This window comes from Etheostoma spectabile, chromosome 5 (assembly GCF_008692095.1).
Source record: "Etheostoma spectabile isolate EspeVRDwgs_2016 chromosome 5, UIUC_Espe_1.0, whole genome shotgun sequence".
NCBI lineage: Eukaryota > Metazoa > Chordata > Actinopteri > Perciformes > Percidae > Etheostoma > Etheostoma spectabile.
Window position 1 is genome coordinate 36,544,039 of NC_045737.1, and position 21,444 is coordinate 36,565,482.

At 41.0% G+C, this 21,444-nt stretch overlaps 1 protein-coding gene and 1 long non-coding RNA gene across 2 annotated transcripts in view; both read right to left on the minus strand.

The window, feature by feature from the left end:
- Positions 1-21,444, minus strand: part of kcnh3 (potassium voltage-gated channel, subfamily H (eag-related), member 3) — a 174,125-nt gene that overhangs the window by 118,807 nt on the left and 33,874 nt on the right.
- On the minus strand, positions 4,774-17,753 carry LOC116688999 (uncharacterized). The gene is made up of 3 exons (XR_004331903.1): positions 17,743-17,753; positions 12,972-12,976; positions 4,774-4,862 (listed from the first exon to the last, which is right to left on the minus strand). It is a non-coding gene; the product is annotated as an uncharacterized LOC116688999 (long non-coding RNA).

Below are 21,444 nucleotides of genomic sequence, written 5' to 3' on the forward strand. Positions count from 1 at the left end.
CTGGATTAGGAGGAGGGAGGGGCAAGCTAGTCTTTTTTTTGTTTGGACGTCAACAAGAAGTAACGTCACCCAACAACGCTTTGAGCACCTTTACACCAAAGGGATCTTGAAATGAAAACTGCAAATGTTAAAGCAGAAGATAAATTAATTTTAGGATGGAATATCACATGATAGGCACACAGGTTATTTCATAAAATATTATGAAAGTATTAAAAACTAAATTTAGATGAGATTCTTAATTTTTAGACATTTAAAAAAAAAAAGTTTGCACTCACAGAAAATACATTACAGAAAATACATTACAACCCCCCCCCAGTTCTTGCCACTTCAAAACTGGACTCAACACTGACACTTTAATATATTTATGGTTTTGTTTGTTTTATTTGACAAATGTTCTATTGTGTTATATAATTATGTTATTTGTTGTCTTTATACTGTCTTTTCTTTTCTTTTTAATCTATTTTTTAATTGTTCTTTCTTGCTCAAACTGGTGCTGGAATTTTCAATTTCCTTGCGGGAGTCATCCCAAAAGGATAAATAAAGAGAAGTCTAAGTCAAGTCTAAGTCTTGCCAAGCCTCCTTAACTAATCCAACGAGACGTTCCCACCAGTGGGATGTATGTATTTGACTAGTTAGCGTCATCTATCCACTCCCAATAGAGTGGTCTCCATACCGACACACAACAACACACACACACACACACACACACACACACACACACACACAAACCACACACAACACACACACACACACACACCACACACACACACACACACACCACCAACACACACACACACACACAACACAAATGTATGTTTGTTAATGCTTTGCTCTCACACCATGCCAACACCATCCACCCAGCTATCTGTAACACATAAACAGAACCGTGAGAAAGAGCGGGATACGGAGAGCCCCGAGAATCAGGTAGAATCAGGACGACCAACTCTTTACATTTCATTGTGATTGGCTCTCACTTCGCCGCTCTATATGCAAATCATCACGTGATATTATCTGTTTGCAAAGACCAAATGTGTTTTAACCGGGTGTAGGCAGGAGTAGTAATATCCTACATATTTGGAATTGAGGTACATTTTATGAACCTAGAAATGAGGTTCTTGTCTGCCGGCGGCCCCTGTGGACCCTCTGTGCTGCCAACACCGGCGTCTTTGCCAGGCAACGGGGGTGCACGAAGCTCCAGAGAGCCGGGGATAAGAGCAGGCGGGCGGGTGTCGAGTCTGTGCTAAACACCAGAAAACAAACACACACAGACACATGGCTGTATGATAATAACACCCAAAACACAAGATTCATTCTCAACAACGTGGAAAAGTCACTTCATAAAGAAGTCAAAACAATACAGACTGGTTTTGTTCCTGCGAGTGTTCCGGGCCAGATCCAGTTGTTTGATGCATTAGATGTTAATGGTCTTCTTGAAACTTTCAGAGTGCGTGCTGCCGGGCATCAGTTATTTCCAGTAGGGAACTCATTTTATTATAATCCAACATCACATCAAAGCAGAACAAATGCCCTATCTCGCAATGCAAATAAACACGAAAAATACTTTGTGTATCGGTGAGTTCTTTCCATGCTACCCCCTTTCACCATTTTAATGAAGATCGGGCAGGTAGTTTCCTGTTATCCTGCAGACAAACAAACCAACAGACGAGCTGAGCCAAACAACATGACCTTCTTTGGTGGAGGTAAAAACAGAGATAACGGAGACAGCTACCAGTCTGCCTACCCCCAGACCAGGCCAAGCTCCATAGAGGTGAGGCTGAGCGTTGGTCAGCTTGTGATTGGTTCCCGCAAAATTGTGAACTGAAGGAGGAGAATTCAAACGGATTTTAAGTTTTATATCTTAAGTTTGTATTTTTATACATTTTATTTCTCAGAACTTTAATATATTTTAATGTTCCTCTGTTCTGTTGCGAAACAAGTTTTATTTTTAAACTGCATTATCATATTGTTTTAGTGAGAACTCAAATATCTACAAATAATTAATGTTAGGGAAATCTGTTTTCTTACGCATTTCTGGATTTATTTTTTTAAATATATCTCGGACAATATATCGGAATATCGGATTTTGAAGTCGATAATCGATAGCTGTAGTCAAAATTAGTTTGTTTCTCAATTCAGAGATTTACTGTATTTTCAATTAAATGTTATGCATAGTATCGAATCATAGCATCAATACACTTTACAGATAGAGTGGTTCTAGACCACACTCTATAATTTACAAAGACCCAACAATTTCCCAAGAGCAAGCATTTGGTGCAACAGTGACAAGGAAAAATGTCCTTTTAGGCAGAAACTTGGGACAGACCCAGGCTGTACCCAAACTGCCGGTTTGGACACACACTGATAAAAATATAGAGAAATGTGATTCATAATTATAGCAGTTGGAATGATAAACAGTTGCAGTTAGTAACAACTACAAATTGGACTCACAGTGTAGAAGCATGTTACACGGAAAAGTATATTCACAAAATCTACAAATAGGTTGAAATTCAGAATGTCTTTTCCACATGTCAATCCTCCGCTATCACAATTAACCTATAGGCTGCTTTCATCTACTATGTGCTTTTTGTTGTCTGTAAGTAAGTGTGTGTGTGTGTGTGTGTGTGTGTGTGTGTGTGTGTGTGTGTGTGTGTGTGTGTGTGTGTGTGTGTGTGTGTGTGTGTGTGTGTGACCACATACATGTAGGCGATAACCTACAGAAGTTTGTCTTTGTTCTATTTCAGGCCTTATGTCGTGACTCAGTTTTCCACATGTACACCCAGCGCACGCACACACGCACACACACACGCACACACGTTTGGTTGACATGGAGACACTATTGTTGCCCTGCCCCTCCTCCTGCGCCGACTGTCTGATCCGTCTGTGGTATGGTAGTATGTGCTGGTGGTTGTAAAAAAAAAAAAAAACTGGAAAGCTACTGGAGCTACTGACATTTTTAAGATTTGATTGCATATGAAGACCCTAACCAGTTTTATCGTAAATGTATTCCAGACCTGTAAATTCAACAGCCTCCAGACCAATAAACCTGAGCACCTGGACAGAAACATGACGGGAAACCATCAACTTACTTTGCCTGTCACCATCGCCAAATTACCATTTCTTTTTTTTTTTTTTATAAACCCAATGAACCAATAAGTATTTCTTAAAGCTGCATGGGTAGAGAGCAAAAACAATTCATCATATGTCTCTCTCCCTCTCTCTCTCTCTCCTTCCCTCCCTCTCTCCCTCTGAAAACAAGGATGTGCAGAAGTTGATTTTTATTTTTTCAGAACACTTATAGTACAATATGCTAACAGACTATTATAGTATTTTCGACAAACAACGCTAAAAATAAACCGCCTGCCACAACTCTAGGTGGCCCTCTCATACAATTCCATTAATTTCTTTTCCAGTGTGTGCATCCCATCTAAAGGCCCAACAGATAGTAGAAATAGGAATAATGCAGTACCTAAACTCTCTACCAATTCAGAGCTGTCTTCTTCCCAAATAAGCAACCTGTGTACATGGAACTCATTAGAATTCTTTTCATGTAAGATAATATGACGACATGTATTGATGTGGCACTAACAACTGCTGCCACCACGACTGGATTATCCAACTACATTTAAAACAGATTTTTCTTTATAATGACATAAAGATGACGGAAAGTATCGATCACATCATATCTCAATCCGCTTAATGAGGTCAGTATCAGGGCCAATATTGAGCTAACTGTTTAAATGTGGTGGTATGAATCCACAAACTGATTTCATCAGCATTCAGCTTTTATTTCACTTATCTTTACCTGCCTGATAAGGTAGAGGTATATAAAGCTGCATACTATAAGCTTTTGAAAGTAAACACAAAGATGCAGAATCCATAACATTACTGGCTATTAGCCTTCATCACATCCTCTATGCCATATGTCAACTTTTTAAAATTTTAACAATGCATTCAAACAGGCAAAAGGACAAATAAAGGCAGCTCAATTCATGGGGGATCCTGCTGTGTTTGTCCCCCGAGAGGTCAAAGAAACCACACTTCTGTTACATTACAGCCTCCTGACAAAGGAACAAACAGCAGGAGCAGAAAGCTAAGGAGGGCTAATAATGGGGAGGGGGAGGAGGCAAGGAGAAAAGGAAATGGGATGGAAAAGAAAGGGACAGAAGGAACGGAGAGCCCCAACTGATGCATTGCCATTAACGTGTGGGCGACACGCAGCACGGCTTGGCGCGTGGTTCGTGGGGATGTCATCTCTGTTCCACAACACACACCGGCTCCCACAATCCTCTTCCCCTCTTCACTTTGGATCAGCTTCAAAGATTGTCCACCTCCAACTATGTACGCAGTGCACACTGTTCTTTGTGCTCCAAGGTATATGCATCATATTTAACATGTATGTCTCTCTCTCTCTCTCATCCTTACATCATCCCGTTTTATCCCATTTACAGTGACATGCATTTATCTCCGTTCGTCACGTGGGATTAAAATGACTGTTCAACACCCCCGGCACTAGGAGCAGTGGTGCGACTTCCAACTAACTAGAAAATATCTGCAACAACACTGATTGGATTTCTACTCAATGTGGTTTGTGATGCTTTCCACTCGTGCTTTATCACACTAAATGTTTTGAATTCCTCAATACACCTCAAGATTCACAAAGACCATCAGGGCCTGAAACTGAAAACCCCCGTCCACGCGCCAAATCCAGGTGAACTCTTACCGTGACTTGGCGAAACTGACCGACTATCTACTGTCCATGTTGGCAGATAGCCAATGAGAATAAAGGGATTCATTAGCCGTTTTTTGCCACTGTTCTTTCACATTTAACCAAGTCCGACATTTCCTTGGATTTGGGCTCAAAACTGACTGGGAAGAGGCCGGCTGAATCAGGCAACCAACAAAAATACAGGAAGCTGTAACAAAAAGTAAGAAGACGTTTTAGTTCCCAGTGGACAGTTGGTGACGATTCTACTCCTTCTACTAAAATAATACATTCAAAATCTTTCAAACTTTATTGTTATTATTCAACTTTTCATTGACATTCTAATACTCATACTATTAAAGCCATTCCTACTTTTTTTCAACTAAACCCACTTCACATACTTAACAAATTCACACCAGTGAAGTGTCAGTATTTTCTAAAAACAATTAAAATATTACACAAACATTAGGGTATTATTTTCACTGACATTCATACTAACTAAACCCAAACCCTTCTTCTTATACATTCAAGCCAGCAATCAAGCGTCAGCCTTTCAACATACAGCGTTCACACCGCAATTCTTTCCAGATATTGCATTCTCTAGATTTTTTTCTGTTTTACGACAGAAGTAGACAAGACCTGTAGAAATTGAGAAATGTGTTCATATTGATTAGTTATTAAGTTGAGAGCACTTCAAATGTGCTTTCTTAACGAGTTCAGGATCGATGCTCGTGCATTTCCTGTATTTTAGCTGTATGAGGCAAAAACAAAAATACATAGTTGGCGGGTATAGAGCCTGTGCGACTAGCGGGTTTTAAAATCTACCTTCCTCCGTCGCTGGTGGCCAACAAGTTAACCTCAGGCCCTGAAGATATACATAATATACACATAATCAGATGTTCCTCTGTGCAGGGTCTTCCATGCAATGTCTTTAGTTTAAAAATCTGTCAAAAACTTTATAATAGCCAACAAATACCAAAAACATAACTTCAGTTGACTGTTCCCATCATCCTGTGGCATGTGCACTGGGGATTTTTCTGATCAACTCTGAGTTCTTTTGTTTTGAGATGAGTTAATTAGTACAAAACGGTCTGATCGGATGCTTTTGTTTTGTCGCCTAAATGAGTTGATTCACGTCATCTCTAGCTATTAGAAAGCCTGAGCTGTCGTTCGGAAGGAGATGATTTGCATAATGTAATGTGATACTTTGGGCAACGTAAGATTTTTTGTGAGTATATGAAATGAGTTTTGGTTAAGTCAAGCATGTCCTATCATTCTGCTGAAAATAAAACCACCTCTCCACAAGTAGAGCATGCTCAGACTTGCTAACAGCATCTCTTCTGACGCCATGCATGTTTTACAAGTATGGAGTACCAACGTATGCCTTCTAACAGGCCATTTAGAGTCCCTTCGCTTAGATACAACAGGCTTAGAACTCTTTTATACATCAGTCTACTATCCTGTCGCAAAACCAGAATCAGTGTGCTAGGGCTGTGCAATTAATTGAATTTCGGTTTCGGTTTCGATTTCGGCTCCCAACGATTACCAAAATAGTACAATCGAGGAAAACGATTATTTTGCCATGTTCTTTTTTGTAATTTCCTTGTGTGTTCTGAATGGCGCGCGCGCACACACGTCATGCGCACATCCGCCCCTCCGAAGCCAACGCTTCAGCCTACACTGTCAGGGAGGCAGGTCGCGTGCATGTTACCCGCTGGATTTAAAAACTTAGCGAGAGTAAAGATGGCAGAAGGGGGCAGCCACAGCAGTTGGTAAGCAAAAAAAAAGCAAACCCAACTCCATTGTCTGGGAACAGTTTGGCTGAGGGACTCGACGACGAGCAGAAACATGTACGTGCAAGGTTGCTCATGGTAGTGGCTGCAAGTAGGAACACCACGAATTGTTTAACCACTTGAAAATTAAACACAGAGTGACCTATGACCATTTAATAAAGAAACAGAAACGGCAATCCACTCCCTCAACATCCTCCGTAACCCAGACATCCATAACAAATCCCAGAGGATATACCCTCGGCTTTCAAAACTGGCAAGAAAATACCTCTGCATTCCAGCTACAAGTTCCTCTTCAGAGAGGGTCTGTAGTCCAAGTTCCTCTTCAGAGAGGGTCTGTAGTCCAAGTTCCTCTTCAGAGAGGGTCTTTAGTCCAAGTTCCTCTTCAGAGAGGGTCTGTAGTCCAAGTTCCTCTTCAGAGAGGGTCTGTAGTCCAAGTTCCTCTTCAGAGAGGGTCTGTAGTCCAAGTTCCTCTTCAGAGAGGGTCTGTAGTCCAAGTTCCTCTTCAGAGAGGGTCTTTAGTACAAGTGGAAACATTGTCACCTGCTTGCGTTCATCTCTTAAACCAGAATATGTAACAGATTGGTGTTTCTGGCTAGAAACATTTAAGGATTATTTTAGCAACCCTACTAACAGGTGATTAAATAATTTGTTTTGTCTAGTTAACTTATTAGCTGTTAATGCCGGGGCCTGATGATGGGCCCGCTTTTATATTCGTGGATTGAGTTGCTGGAATTGTTTATATTTTGCCAAAATGTGCCTACTTGTTTTAAAGAGATTGTGGAAGTAAATACAGGGAATAAATATTTTATACTTTGATTTGAAATTTTATTTATATTTATTTTAAAGTTCAAAAGTACAATAAATGTTCAATGTTTTAAGAAATGTTGAAAGGGTCTTTTTAATAAATGCAAAACGTTTCCAAAGTCATGTGAAATAATCGTGTTACATAATCTGATTTCAATATTGACCAAAATAATCGTGATTATGATTTTTCCCAAAATCGAGCAGCCCTACAGTGTGCTGCCAATTAAGATCTGGACCCGAGCATATCACCAAACATCTTTCTTTGTCTTGGCTGTCCATCTCTCTACTATAAGTGTAGTTGGGGTGTCGGAGTGGGGGTGGAAATGGGATTGAGTGCGGGCCCTCATGTGAGCAGGTCCCAAAAAGATGCTAGAATGATTAGCTGTGGATGCGGGGAGGGGTTCTGTAGAGAATCCCTTTCTACAGGACCCAGAATTTTGAGCTACGCCCTTGTCTAGCTACGTGTGTATTTTTCTTTGTATTTCTTCTTCAGTTACGCTGTGTATTGTAAATATGTCAACAGTTATGGGACTTTCCTTATCCTAAAGTCAGCTCTCACACAGTGCAATAAAGAACACGTCAAATTCATTATCATGAAATCTAATCAACTATACATCTAAACATAACTGTGTCTAACCAAATTCCTAAAAATAACCGTTTTATTTATGGAGGCTGGAGGAAGTGCTGTACACGGTTGGGGAGTAATTATCACCTGACTGGAATCAGGCCAGAAAAGCCTCTCAGGAACGTTGTAAGAGCTACAAACTGTCGACCAAGTATAAGTACAGTAATGCTCATGGTAGGAGTGACACACTCTCTTTAAAGCTGCATTCATTGATTTTATTTTCTGTCACTTTTGGGCAACAAAATAGGCCTGTTTTAGCTCTATAAAAGACGTTATGGTGTACTTTTTAGCAACAGTTGCATGTTAACACAAATAACAGACAGAGCAACATACACTTTCATTTCAATTCTTGGTTCTGGATAAAAGAGTTGAATACAAATTCTTCTTTTAGCGTTTGTGCTTAAAACAGTTGCCTAATACGGCTGGAGAGGAGGTTAATGAGCCCGACGAGCAAAACAATGAGCTGAAAGAAAGAAAAGATGCTCCCTCAGTTCATCACTATGAGCAGCATCTTCAAAGAGAATATATGGTGTAGGCTGCCTTTAAAAGCTTCTTGGATCGTCTTTTATGTTGCCCGTTGCCAGCTGAACATCAGTATCTATTAGCCTGAAACGCAGACTACCAGACCTCCATTCTTAAAAGAAAAAGCACATTAGAAAGAAAGCGGCAGCAACAAACACACTGGGGAAAGGGCTGCTTCAGTCTGACAGAGCCCCCCCCCTGTCCTCTTTAAACTTCCATACCCGCCTCATTCGGTCCATTTAAAACAAACCCTGGAGCGATTGGTCGGATAGTCCGGTTCTTTTGGACTGGTGTGAAATCTCATCTGAACCCTGGTGCGGATCAAACACTCTGGCCCGCTTAAAAATGGGGGTCTCGGTTCTCGTCCAAGTGAGCTAGAGTTGGGTTCACTTCAGGTGATCACGAGCATTTACTAGCCTGAAATTGCAACATGACTTCGATATGATTTAAGATAACTTTCAGATCCATGAGCCGCTCTGGGCACACATCGCTGATCGTCTGTGTGACATCATCATCTCTCTCTCTCTCCGTCACTCGCTGTCTGTCAGCTGATCATTGTTCGCCTTCTTCTAAAATATTAGAAACACTGAAGCAGAAACAGAAAATCCAAGTTCATAAAAATTTGGTTTTTCCAAATTTGTTTATCGCCACACGATCACACAGTTGGGTGCAGGGACCGCGTCTTTAGGGAACCTGCAGACGATGTGAAACATCCGCAGTCATTAGCTGATGATTCCAAGCATTTTAATAACTTTCTCTGCCCTCACTTTGTCTGCTCTGACATGATGCAGCCACTCTGGTGCAGTCATTGAAAGTCCCAAACCTCATCCCGTCTTATCTAAAGAAAGATCAGCGGTCCACAGCCTCCATCAAGTTACCCAGCAAACCTGAATCTATTTCCCCACTAACCCTTTCCCTCCATTACAGGGCAAAGTCTGCGTGTAACAGAACACAACCTCTGCAGCCTTTAATTTACTCCTCTATTATCGTCTATTCTTTACCTAACAATGTCTGCTCCATTAGTTCCCTTCACACCTGGGCTTTGTTGTTCCTTCTCATACGCTGAGCCACAAGGTGTCACTTCGCACCTATCCATTGTGATAATGGACATGAGGCTCTAATTTGTTCCAATTTTAAAATTGAGTCATAACTCACATGTTTGTCACTCTGCCACAACAGGTAATAACTTATTTCTTACAATGAGACGGAAAAATGAAGACCTTCCTGCCCTGTTCCTTTCGCATCACATCATCACCAGATGACACCAAATATGTCTTAACACATAAATACTGCTCAATGTATACAGTATATTCAAATATGTGTTCTTATATTTCATTGCTATTATTCTTTCATGTATATTTCATGTATGTAATTGTATCCTAGTAATTCATTTCTATTTATATTCTGTGCAAATGATTTTGCTGCTTTAACACCATAATTTCCAACTTTTTTTGGAACAATATCTATCTATCTATCTATCTATCTATCTATCTATCTATCTATCTATCTATCTATCTATCTATCTATCTATCTATCTATCTATCTAATCAAAGGCATCGCTAGTTTGATCAACTGTGTTTGAAAAATCCCTTAACATAACACAACTGTAGTCTTTTTTCCATTTATGATTTATTGATGATTGATTTCTTTTTCCAATACAAAACACCAATATCAGTGTTTAAGCCCCAACATGTGAGGAAAATGAAAATAAATGGTTCCAAAGACAGAAAGAACAGGGGGCTTTTTGCCCTTCATGTTCGCTGAATTTGACACCATTCAGAAGATAAAGTCTTTGTATCAAGCCTGTGTCAAAGGGAAGCTCTTAAAGCTGGGGTAGGCCCTTCTTTTTATGCAACTTTATTTCCATTGTGTTGGTAGACAACATCTGACAGACACACAAATTGCACAAAACTACATCACGGACAACAATAATATCCTCTATGGCAATTGACGTTATTAGATGGAAAAGAAAACTATAATACTAGTGTCACCAAGCAATTGGAGCGAGAAAAAAAAAAATATAATATTAATAATGGAAAAATTATAACAACAACAACAAAATTAATAAATGAGGGGGGGTCCATCTCCAGAGTGTCAACCGGGAACAAATATGACAATGATCCAAATTTGATTCGGCTCATGTAAAGAGCATATTCCGGTTGTATATTCAGAATAAGCTCTTTGTCAGAATATAGCATTTTCGAATTAAAACATGTGGGATATTCTGGTATTATTCGGGTGGTCAAAGCATTCTTTGGAAATGTATACACCACATTCTGAATATGCGTCTCAATGTGGGTTTTTACGGCAGTTTTTGACAATTTACGGCCTCTTGCCTGTTTACGGCTTATGGTCAGCTCTGTGCGTTGCTATGGTAGCTGTACACAAACCAACCAGCCAACAGTTTGCAAGTCCGCAGGTCCAATAAGAAGGAGAAATCGCTACTTTTACATTATCAAAGACTTTGCTATCAACAGGTTTTTAAATATGCGCACAAATCACTATGACGACCTTTTCAAGAAACTGGCTTAAGGAATGAAAGAGGGATGCTGCGTTTGCACCGTCCAACAAGTCGGCCACCGCCGGTACTAAAAAACAAAAAAAAAACTTGTTTTGCACAGCTGCATGTAAACGGTGATATTAGTAGAATGTTGACTTGTAAACAGCTTAATCGGAATATCCTCTTTTCCAGAATAAGGGTTAACGTGTCAGTGATGTAATTCAAGTGTTCTGAGAGAAAACCAGACTTCGCCTCCTCTTGGCTCTAAAACAGACTTTAGTTTCCTAAAGCCTTTTCTCCAGCCTGTGACGGGGGATGTTTGTCATTTCAGAGTAAATGTAAATGGGCTGGATTTCTACAGCGCCTTTCTAGTCTTAACGAATACTCAAAACGCTTTAACATCGTACAGGATGAAGACCTTTCACACACACATTCACACACTGTGGCCGAGGCTGCCTGTCAACGGGGCACCTGCTTATTCCAGCTGACTCAATGGAGGAAAATGCTGCTTAAACGACAAAGCAACCCAGATATAAGAAGCGTATAAAACCTACTACTAACTCCATTTTTTAGCCACCGTTCCACTTTCTTTGCTGTGATTGTTGTTGCCACGATGCATCACATCTCCAACCGGCGCCGTCGGACACAAGAGCCTGGGTCTGGCTCACGTTTCTTTTTAAAAGGGGAGTTATTCCTCGCCACTGTGCATGGTCGCACTGTTGCACCATACACTTGGGGGAAATGTTGGGACTTTATAAATTATAGAGTGTGGTCTAGGCCTACTCTATACTCTACTTAAAAGAGTCAGACAATAAATGCAATAAAAGACAAAAAGACTGGAACGGATGTTTGGCATTACCTTAAGTATCCGTTCGTCGGCCAATGGGAAACAATTTTCACCCCAGATTGCTAGTTGATGCACGTTATTTGTGAGCAAGCTCCAAGGAAACAGTTGGGTGCGGGTGTTTCGACAAGTGGCATGGTCCACCAGGTTATTTTATGACAACTTTGAAGAGAGTGAGGTTTTGAGCTTCTAAAGGGAAAAATGACATCTGAGGTACTGGGTAGGCTTGTCCTTTTTCTTCACTTTTTTTTGAATGGTGTGATATTAGTTTCTCATTAAATTGTGTGTGTGTGTTGTGTGTGTGTGTGTGTGTGTGTGTGTGGTGTGTGTGTGTGTGTGTGTAACATCGACTCTACCCAGTGGATCATTAAGTTTATGTTCGGCTTGCTTAGTACTCTGACCATTGATCTAAAAAAAAAAGAAGAAAATAAAAGAATCCTATATCCAACTGCTCTTTCCAATAGGGATAATGTTGGCAGGCAGCAGCTTTTCAAAAGCACTCCTTTTCTGGCTGACAACTGTGTGTGAGATGGTGGAATTGCTCGCTGCTTGAAGAGGCCACGGTGTAACTACATCAAGAGCACATGTGTCTCATGGCCAACATATTTTCTGCTCTTTAGACATGCGATTACATCGTGCCGCTGTTCCCGGCTCCTGTTTGGGTACAAAACAGAATTGGAGGCTGCACCTTGTTCACCGGTTATTTCTGTGACACACACACACACACACACACACACACACACACACACACACACACACACACACACACACACACACACACAACACCACACACACACACACACACACACACACTAATTAACTTATCTTTATTGTAAAATGTACCTTTTAAATGTTCGAAAAGGTCAAATTAGATTTTGAAAACATCAATAATGGGAAAAAAACAGGTCAGCTCAAAATGGATTGTAAAATTATTGATTTAATTGATTGATTGTTTTGTCTTTTTCCTGCTTTCAGGGTGCATAATCATATCACTATTCATGACTGAGGTTTACATTCATTTTAAATTGATTTGCTCTTTTGAAAGACTCCACTTTGGGTGAAAGAGATGAGTGAGTGACTGTGTTTAGGCGATGTACGGCTGCATGAGTGCAACACAAAGCTTCCTGAACAACACTCAACCTCTCAAGGTTACAATATTTTTCTTCAAAAAGGTGTCTCACACATGCTGCGATTATACTTTCAGATGAAGCTGTACCTAGTCTGTTCTTCATTAGGTAGAAGCCTTTCTACCAAAGCCTTCCGTTATTATTCTTATTTCATGTAGCCTAATTCTATCGCCTTGCCTTGAGTTGTTCCCTTCCTAAATCTCCTGCATCAACCCTGTCGCCTAAAAGAAGTGGCGTCTGTCAGTCGGGTCCAGAGCTCTGCATGAGCAGACCGTCAACATAGCCAGCAGAAGCTAACGTTAGCTACTCCGCTGCGCTGTGAAGTAATGTCCGGCTCTGGGAGACAAGCGTCCAGCTGCATTGTTGTGGATGCTCTTTCACCGCTCTTTGGAGGAGGGTCTGTCGAAGCGAGACTATGGATGCTCCGGTCTCAGCCTGGCAACCTCCCTGGACTTTGAGTCTGGGGAAGAGGGGGCGGGGAGACGACTCACTCCAGTATTTAGAAATTGTACTGCATTGACTATTTAAAAAACACTAGCTGTCAGTATTACATATTGCACCTTTAAATAAGCCAAGTAAAAACAATAAGGGAGAAAAGCGGAATGCATACTAGATTACAGTACATGTACACAAGTACATGATAAGGTAGATGTTAATAAGCCGTATGGATATGGATGAGGTGCTGTGAACTGAGTCTGATTTACATGGTGCAGCCACAGTGATTACCGCTGCGCGAGCTTAGCGATGCGACTGGCAGCCAGATCCAGTAATTGGACAGAGACGGACAGATGGAAAGACAGGTGGATAAACAGAGCGACAGTTTGGATGGACCGACTTGCAGATGAATAGATAAACAGATGGACAGACAGAAAGGCAGACAGGACTTTAATACTGCTCATAAAAGCAGGCAGAGAAGTGGACAGACATATAAATAGACAGCTGAATAGAGAGAGGCAGACTGATAGACTATGAACGTTATTTTTCTGCGGTGTGTGCGCGCGCACATGTGTGTCAGTGCTATTCAGAACTGGAGAGATTGCCATTTGACACTCATTTCAGACCTGATAAATCATTTCCCAGTTCTAACAGCCACACACACAGCCACACACACACACACAGCCACAGCCACAGCCACACACACACAGCCACACACACACACGATCATAGGAATGTACATAACGCATTACGATGAGAAACACTACAAAACAACAAAGAAAACTTTACAAGAAAACTCCACAGGTAAGTGCATGCATGTGAAAGCACTGGAAGTCTGTAGTTTAACCACAGTGTCATTGTTGCTATGGAAACTAAAAAACCCAAGACAAACTGAATGTAGTTTTTTCCCATGGGAAAAACAGGAACCCATATTTCATGTTTAACTCTGAGGAACCCTACAGGTTTTATTTGGAGATGGTCCGATACCATTGTTTGCTTCCCGATACCGATTCTGATTCCTCAACTTGAGTATCGGCCGATACCGAGTACTGATCCAATACCAGGGTGTCCAATATTTTATTATGTTTTAGCAGCTGTGTACTACTCTCCCTGTATGGATGTGATGTGATTTCTGTTGTTGTTGTCGGTCTGGCTCCGGTTAAACTCTCAAACACTGAACGCCACAGAACTTTCTTTTATCATCCAGTTTGACAGTCAGTTATAACAGAAAAAGAACAGAAATAAACTACTTTAACGTAGATTTTCTATAGGGCTTTAATACGTGGTATCGCGTCGGTGCATAAACTCCAGTACTTCAAGATACTGATATTAGCGTTTTAGGCAGTATTAACTGACCCATCCCTTCAATCGTCAACAAATACGCAACAAGGACACGGAGTACAGCACAGAAATACATTTACCCTCAGGATGTCCGTGATCATTTTAATAATCTGGTCTGGCAGTATTTTTTTTTATTTTTTTTGCCAGAGTTAACATTAGGCCTACATCAGTCTGTGTGTGTGCGTGCGCGTGTGTGTGTATATGCATTTCATTCATAGGATTGCCATATATGCATGAAATCTGATCGTCTACACAATAATCACACAACACATTGTGTATTTAGCCCACTCCGACCACTTGAAACAGTTAAGGAGCCTTCCATCTATTCCATACTTTCCCAGTTTTTCCCTCATTTTCATTTCCCACCTCTTCTGCTCTGCCTATGCCTGTCCATCCGCCATGTGTTTTCCTTTTCTATTTTGTCTGCCTAGTAACCACTACGGGTGGGGGAAAAAAATGCTTGACGAAACATATATGTATACTGGATCGTATACCGGATTGGGTTGCATCTGCTGATTTTTGTATTTTTCTCTCGCCCCCTCCACAACCAGCAGCGTCAGATGGCCGCCCAATAAGAGTCAGGTTCTGTCCGAGATTTTTGCTTAAAAGAAATATTTTCCTTGCCGCTGTCGCAATAAATACATTCTCTTGTGAAAATTGTTGGGTCTTTGTAATTTATAGTGTGGTTTAGACTATTGCGATTACTTCTGTCATGCATTGAATGAATGAAGCTGAATTGAATATAAATTGAAGGACACTGGCATTTGCTCTTAGCATTATCCTGGGAGAGAGCTGGAACTCAAGCCCCATCATGGACCGTGACTGAACAGCCTTTCTGAGACCATTCTTCAAGAATTTGTCAGTTGCATTCATCAAAACCTAATGGCCAGTGTTCTGGCAGGAGACCTACGAGGCCAGGATGTGGAAGGAACAGAAGAGGAACAAAGAGACGAATGCCCCAATGACAGAACAGGCCGGTGCTATCCTTAATATTAATGAATGCAAATGAAAACAGTCGAGTCAGTCTTGGTTTGACAGAGAGCACAACCTAGCGCATCCTTTTCCATTTATTACTGCTAAATATTTCATGATCCCATCCAGACCCATCTGTCACCTCTGCATACAATGGTTTTGTCTGGGCCATCTGTCTGCTCTGCAAAGACTAGCGACGCCTGGTCCATCCATCTCTCCTTGTATCCCTGTTTGCACTTTCTTCTTCTGAGTCTTTATAACATTGCGGTCTCGAATTATTTTCATTGGAAAGTTGCTAGTCTATTTCAACAATGTTTCATTTCCGGGATTGCTCCGGTGCCGTCCAGAAGTCCTTCATTTTGGCCGGATGTCCGTTACCTTCTGCTTTCTTTGTGTTGGCGTTCTAACCTCCGGTGGATTTCTGAGGACTATGGTTACCTGGTCCTCAAATCTCTGCAGGGTAAATCCAGACAGCTAGCTAGACTATCTGTCCAATCTGAGGACTATGGTTACCTGGTCCTCAGATCTCTGCAGGGTAAATCCAGACAGCTAGCTAGACTATCTGTCCAATCTGAGGACTCTGGTTACCTGGTCCCTAGGTCTCTGCAGGGTAAATCCAGACAGCTAGCTAGACTATCTGCCAATCTGAGGACTATGGTTACCTGGTCCTCAGGTCTCTGCAGGGTAAATCCAGACAGCTAGCTAGACATCTGTCCAATCTGAGGACTATGGTTACTGGTCCTCAGGTCTCTGCAGGGTAAATCCAGACAGCTAGCTAGACTATCTGTCCAATCAGAGTTTTCTGTTGCACGACTAAAACAACCTTTGAACATACACATGTTCCACCAGAACAAGTTCCTTTCCGATGCACCCTTGCTCCATGCAGCGCTTAGCACCGCCCCGGACCAATAAACCAGAGGAAGTTTTTCTTCCATCGCAGAATGCTCTGTGGACTAGCCAGACCCTCCTACGCAGGGCTGTGGAGGTCTGGCAATGCGAGACTAGAAAGTTGCCAACAAGGCTGCGCAATAAGATGCTAGAAGTTGCTAAATGATGCTAGTTTGCATTTACAATGGTGGTAATGTGAAAATGGGTGTTTGAGGGGCATTTTTGCAACACCGTGTCCTCAAATGATATCTGAATCATCACAATCAGATTCAATCAGTCGTGTCGCACTGTAAGCAGCCACTTCACACACAAAAGCTTTGTTGATTAAATGGATTTCAGCACTCGAGACAATCTATGACAGAAAAAGATATTTCAAAGCACAGCCAGTAAGTGGGTGGATTAATGTAAAGGTGTTTCAGACATTACATATCTACACGGCGCTGACTAATCTGTGCAAAAGAGACAAAACAAGGGAAACAAAAAGAGAATTTGATGATTCAGACATCATTTAAGTACACGGTGTTGCAAAAATGCCCCTGAAACATCAATGTTCATATTACAACCATTGCACAATCCTTCGTAAATGCAACTCAGCATCAGTTAGCAACTTCTAGCAACTTTTTGCGCAGGGGTTAGCCACTTTCTAGTCTCGCATTGCCAGACCTTCACCCACAGCGCTGCGTCGGAGGGTCGGGCTAGTTCACACAGCATTCCGTATGAAAGCTTATTTCATACAAACAATCAAATAAAAAAAATAATGACAAAATGCCTACATTCAAACTTCAGAAGACTCATGTTTCAAAAGGAGACGTCACTCAAGTTTAGTTTTACTGTGACATAGTGCCGTGGTCCAGTACGGTTTATGAAAAACGGTGCGAGATCATTTTTCTGATCTATTACATTGTTCTATGACATTGTGTTTTGCACCCTGCTTAAAGCCGGTAATTCGACAATGTTCACAGACATCACAAATTAAAGAAGACAATAGCAAACATATGATGTTAGGAAAAGAATTATATTTCACCGTTTTGTATTTTTTGGGGGGAAAATACAAATCAATATTTATATTAATATCCTCAGGTTTACAACAATTTATTTGTATTTTTTTTATTGACCAATGATCCCCCAGCCACTGTGGTCGGGTGACCTAAAAGTAAAGGTTTCACCTTGGTGCACAGACACAAGTAACTAAACTATATGCACACACATATATTATATATGTATATTTACATAAATACACATAGTACCCTCTGCAGAACACACGCATGCACACGTACACGCAACATGTAATGGATGTGGGGAGTTATGACCCTGAGAAGCATGAATGTATTCATTCATGTATAATGCATGTTCTCCTACTACATACAGACAAAATATGCTCCTTAAATGCTTCCTGTTACATTAGCTTTTAAAGCAACACTATGTAGTAGAGCTAGACGATTAATCAAAAATTTATCAAAAATCAAAATTCTGAAACTTTTAGACATGTTTTTCCCGTGATGATAATTTAGATAATTTATTTGCTGCTGATAGTCCTACTTTCTCCATAAAAACATTGTCCCTTTGGCCGGTTAGCTCAGTTGGACCAGGGACACATATGTAAAGGTCTGTTCCTCGCTGCAGAAGGTCCAGAGTTTGAGAGTGTGTGTCACTGGGGGCGGGAATCACCAGACGCCTCCCGATACCATATCATCACAATACGTAAGCCACGGTACGATATTACTGCGATTTTAAATATATTGCAATATTCTGCGATATATTGCAATTTATAACCTTTTTTCCAACTTCTAATTTTTACCAATTTCAAATGATGTCCCCAAAAGGAAACTCATCAACATCTGTTTTATCTAAAAAGTTACATTTCTCTGTTTGTTCATTTCACTTCATTTTTAATGCTGCAAAATGGTATTGTCAAGCAGACAAACTCACCAACGCATATATAATAAAATATCCATATTTGGCGTCTGTGTATCGATACAGTATTGCCACTGAAAATATTGTGATACTACGCTATATTGATTTTTTAGAAACATTTTGGCTTAAAAAAAAAGTTGATTTAGAACATTAATAATTATTGTTCATTTATCTTTGTCAAGGCAGAGGTGATTTTGATTTTAGGTCATATCCTGCCGCCCTCCTATGAAGCTATTTTACTTTAAAGTAACGGGTGTTTCCTTGAAACTCGCCCCGCGGCTTTCCCAAGTTATTGTAAAATACCTTTTTCCTATCTAGTGGTTGTTTTTATCGATTACAGCAAGTTGTTACGTGTTCTAATATTTGTAATAAATCAATTCATTTTTACCACATGGTCGTGACGATAAACAAGCCATTCTTAAATGTTGCCAACTTTCGTTTTGTGCGCCCCTTTTTTAATGTTTGTCCTCTTACCCGGTGTCAGGGGGAGCTCCAGCTGTTTGTTTTTTTATCTTACTGTAAAACCAAATGCACAGCTGTACATGTGTATAGCTAAGCACAGAACTAGGTGTGCAATCTCATTTCACACAAAAGAAACTGATTAACACTTGAACATAATTTTGTGTTATTAATGTGTTACTAATGTAGGGAATAAAAGCTTGGCAGAGGAAACACTACTTTGCTTAATACTGGGATCAGGTCAATTTCATGTCCAGCTGTTTATGGCAGTGGCTGCACACTCAGAAATATCCAATCAGTGTTCTTTTTCTCTCTGAGTTCCTTAGGTCTATTAGAAAGACAGGAGCACTACAGTGCAAGACATCCTGTTAAGATAATGGAATTGGAGCTGCACATTCAGTGCCATGTTCAGACTCTCTCTCAAGCAGTCAAATCAGATGATTCTCGAACTAACGGTGCGGTCGGACCACAATTAGCCAGGCAAAATCTACACATGGACATGGCAGAAAGCAGACCGTGTGGGCAGAGTTGTGAGCTATGAGCTGTAGAGTGCAGGACCTAAAATGTAAAATGGCTGGCGAGCTAACGAGCTGTAAATTACACTGTGCAGCTTTTTAACAAACACTGCCATTATCCTCAATCATTGTAATAGCGGTCAATGCAGTCAAGCAGCATGCAACAGGTGACTTGAATTAGTTACATCTGCGGTTCTATACACAAGTATATAAACCATCAATACTTGAATTAAAAAATGACAACCCTTTCATACTGGCTGGACTGGTCTTAAGACAGACTGAACGCTGAATGTATCAGTCTGACCACGGAGACTACATCACAACACACACACACACAAAACACACATCACACCACACCACCAACCACAACACACACACACACACACACCAACACACACACCACACACACCACCACACACACCAAACACACACACACACACACACACACACACACACCACAACCACACACACACACACACCACCACACACACACCACACACCCACACACACAGAGTTTGACAGTGGGAGCGTGGGTTAGAGTAGCAGTTAGTCACTGTTTTCCCCGCAGCTGTCAGGATAAGAAGGGAATGAGTGGGAATAAAATAAATACCTGATGAGGTTAATATTTTACCTACGTTTACATAATCCATTTGGATAAAGGCAAATAATGTCAAACCAGTACACTTCAACGAAGCCCTTTCATCCTTTTATAATAGTGAGTGATTTTACTAGCAGTGCATTCCCTGTCAATGTATGTCTTATGTGAGGTGGGCTGCCTGTCAGAGCCAAAAATACTTAAATCTGGGGGATTAATTGCAGCTTTGTTGACAAACATCTTCATTGACAAGCTAATCCCTTTCAGCACATACAGTATGTCATGAAATAACCGGGTGAGAGAAGCAACTGAACAATTCCTTTCTGTTGCTTCCCCAGCAAATATTCTCTCTTACTGGAACAGTATGTGACCATACTGCATGATCTCCTGAAGCCAAAGTCTGAATCAACCCAAGTGGCTCCCTGCTCTCTGTGTGTTGCCATTTAAAATCTCTTCGCTTCGGGAAACAACATTTTCCAAGCTAGCAAGCTATATGCTGAAAATGGAAAGTTTGGAAAAAATATTTGGATGCTTGGTTCTTTCAGGAAATGATTGTAAAGATGTACAAAGAATAGGTTTAAGGCACTTCCTCTCTAACTGGGACGTTCTGGGACCGATCGGTGGGATCGCCGGGGACAAAGTCCACACAGATACACTGGGAACAGTGTCCACAGCGCTGTGGAGTAAAGTCTGGCAATGTGAGCCTTCTCAAGCCCAGACCACAATGAAAGAAGCTCAGCAACACAAACAACAACAACAAAAGGTTGGATTTAGTCTTTCGGACCCTGTAAAGCCAAGTCAAGCCAATCTGTCTTGTCCATTAACAGCTGCTACTCCCAGCGTCCTGCCCTGGAAAACAGCATTGTTTTTCTTTATTGGAACATTGCTTAGTCCCTGGCCTTTTGATGCTGGAGGAGAGACAGGCCCATTGTCTTTCTCCAAAGTCAATATTTGCTACAATTCAACAAAAGCAAGAATATATGGTAAACTGGAGAGCAGCGGCCTAGCCATCTACAAACCCCAAAAAAACAAACAAATGGACAAGTACATGTTTAATGAAATATGAGTGTGACCATTTACACACAAACATGGATGAACACTTGGATGAAAAAGGTGCTTTGAGGCTGTTGACACACTTCCCCAGCAGCAGTCTCTGAAAAGGCTGTCCAGTGTGTATCCATCCTCTTCAGAGAGCAGGTTGGAGGTGAAGAGCGATAGTCCCCAGGCACTCGTTGCCAAGTCCTGTTTGGGTCACTTGGCTCTGACACAGTCTCTGTTTGATTGACTGTCTGCTTCACTGAAGAGACTCCAACTGCCCTGCTCCACCTTTCACTCTCCTCCCAGCCACATGACTACCAATCCTTCTTATCCATGCAGCCTTTGTTTTGATAAAACCTTTTAAAAAAAA